This window comes from Marmota monax, unplaced genomic scaffold (genome assembly GCF_021218885.2).
Source record: "Marmota monax isolate L192 unplaced genomic scaffold, Marmota_monax_Labrador192_F-V1.1 WCK01_AAM20220418_F8-fsc00023, whole genome shotgun sequence".
In the NCBI taxonomy this organism is placed as follows: Eukaryota; Metazoa; Chordata; class Mammalia; order Rodentia; family Sciuridae; genus Marmota; species Marmota monax.
The window spans coordinates 9,022,290-9,025,081 of record NW_026692907.1 but is presented as its reverse complement, the minus strand read 5'-3'; the positions used below and the strand labels follow the sequence as shown (position 1 = coordinate 9,025,081).

At 40.2% G+C, this 2,792-nt stretch overlaps 1 non-coding gene across 1 annotated transcript; it reads left to right on the top strand.

Annotated features, from left to right (window-relative positions):
* Positions 1 to 328: 328 nt before the first annotated feature.
* On the top strand, positions 329 to 409 carry LOC124097060 (small nucleolar RNA SNORD51). The gene has a single exon (XR_006853100.1). It is a non-coding gene; the product is annotated as a small nucleolar RNA SNORD51 (small nucleolar RNA).
* Positions 410 to 2,792: the final 2,383 nt, after the last annotated feature.

Genomic DNA, 2,792 nt, shown 5'->3' with positions numbered 1-2,792 from the left:
TCAGCCTCTGCTCTTTTATAGATTCATGAATCAATAGATTCCTCTTTTGGGTCGTCTGGCTGGAGTTTTGCATTCGGCCCCTGCTCTTTTATAGATTCATGAGTCAATAGATTTTTATTTTGGGAAGTGTGGCTAGAGTTTTGCATTTTCTATTATTATTTTCTGTTTTGTATGAGCAATCATTGCATGACACACCTCCTCCAAATACAGTAGTTTAAAGCTACTGTCATGTAGCTACTGTCATGATTCTGTGGGTCAGGAATTCATAGAGTGCTATGACAATGGCTTCTAACTGCTGCATGATGAAGCCTCAGTAGATAAGACTTGAATGGTCATATGATGAATAGAATCAAATCACCATCTGTCAGATGAGTTCCTGATGGATTTGCTTTTATCTTATAAGGATCATAAGGAAATAAAAAAGACTTGAACATCTGTGGTGGCTCAGATAGCTCAGATTCTGGGACTAAAACAATGGGCTGTAGTTTCTACTAGTAAGATGGCTCCTTCAAACGTGTCCCGTGTCCCTGGTACCTGGTTTGTGATGACTCAGAGGAGGGACTCACTGGGGGCATCAGTGTGAACTTCCCCATGTAACCGAGGTTTCCCACAGCCTGCTGGCTTGGTTTCAAGAAGTGTCCTAGGAGGAAGCATTAGAGAAGTGAGCAGGCCATGAAAACCAGGTGAATCTTCATGGACATTTGTGGTCCAACTCTGAGATCCCATAGTACCAAATAACCAAGGGGAGGAGATTCAGAACTCATCAGTTATTAAGAGAGATCTCAGAGAATTTGTGGCCATTTAAAAAAATACAAACAAGAAAAACAATTCATATATGTCTTCTTTTTGTATCCAGGCTCACCGCTGTAACACCTTATTTTAATATCTCAAAACACACCTCCTCCAGGAAGCTCTCACTGATCTTCTTTGTTTTACTCAGAGCTCCTTTAGTAAAAGGCAAAAACTTTATTTGAATGAAAGAGAAAGAATATTCATCTTAATCCTTGTTCTTTTGATGCTGATGATGGAAATTTCTAGCAGAAACTTGGACACATCTATGCATTACGTAGCCATAGATGTTGTAAGCTGAAAGGAATTTGAGAAATGATCTAGTCAATGTATTGTGGATTCAGTTCAAAAGACCTTAATTAAATTTAATTCTATGACAGTCTTTATGCAATGTGCGAAGGATGCAAAGTTGAGCTAAATGCATGGAATATGCATACAAGAAATTTATAATCTAGGGAAGTATTTCTGAAAACATCATTTGAAAACTTGGGTTCCAGATAATGCTAATCATTTTATGAAAAAAAATTGTGTTACCAAATAAATTTGTGGAATCCTAGGTTCAGTAAAATGAAATAATGAAGCATATTCTTTAAAATTTTTTTTTGTAGTTGTAGGTGGACAGCATGTTTTTATTTTGTTTATTTTTATGTGGTGCTGAGGATCCAATGCAGTGCCTCACATGTGCAAGGCAAGCACTCTGCCACTGAGCTACAGGACCATCTCAAAGCATGCTGAGTGATATTCCATTGTGTATATATATACCATAGTTTCTTTATCCATTCATCTATTGAAGGACATCTAGGTTGCTCCCACAGTTTAGCTATTGTGAATTGGCTGCTATAAACACTGATGTGGCTGCATCACTATAGTATGCTGATTGTAAGCCAGACTAGGCAATTTAGCAAGACCCTATCTCAAAAAGAGCTGGTGATGTAGCTCAGTGGTTCAGCACCCTTGGGTTAAATCACCAGTATTGGGAGGTAAATTTGGAGAGCCAGAGGGAATGAACTATTGAGAGTGATTTTATGTGGGAGCCAAGATCTTGGAGCATCAGAATCATGGTGGGTGAATAGTACAGGTCCCACTCCTTCACTCCTGCCTCCCAACACAGTTCTTTTGGGATTCCCTTGTTACTGTCTGCCCACGGATACTGCCACGGATACACACAGAGCCAGTGTCAGCCCCGCCCTCAGAGCACACAGCCTGGAAACCTCCAGGGAGAATCTTTGTCAGGCAAGTGCAGCATTCCATACTAGCCTGGTTCCACTTTTCCCTCATCTTCAATGCATGCACAACAGAAAGCTCCAGGATGAGGATGTGGGGGAAAAGTCATACTCAAACATTGCTGGTGGGACTGCAAATTAGTGCAACCAATCTGGAAAGCAGTATGGAGATTCCCTAGAAAGCTCAGAATGGACACCATTTGACCCAGACATCCCACTCCTTGGTTTATACCCAAAGGACTTTAAATCAGCATACTATAGTGATGCAGCCACCTCAATGTTTATAGCAACCTAATTCAGAATAGCTAAACTGTGGGAGGGACCTAGATGCCCTTCAATAGATGAATGGATAAAGAAACTGTGGTATATATACACAATGGAATATCATTCAGCATTAAAATCATGGCATTTGTAGGTAAATGGATGGAGTTGGAGAATATCATGCTAAGTAAGCCAATCCTGAAAAACCAAAGGCTGAATGTTCTCTCTGATAAGTGGATGCTGACTGATAATGGGGGGAGGTCATGGGGAAAATGGAGGAACTTTGATTGGGCAAAGGGGAGGGAGGGAGTGGTAGGGAGGAGGTAAGGGGGCAGGAAAGATGGTGGAATGAGATAAACATCATTACCCTAGGTACACGTATGACTGCACATGTGGTGTGACATCGTGTACAACCAGAGAAATGAGAAGTTTTACTGCAATTGTGTACAATGAATCAAAATGCATTCTGCTGTCATATAGACCTAATTAAAATAAATAAACTAATTAATTTAAAAAAAT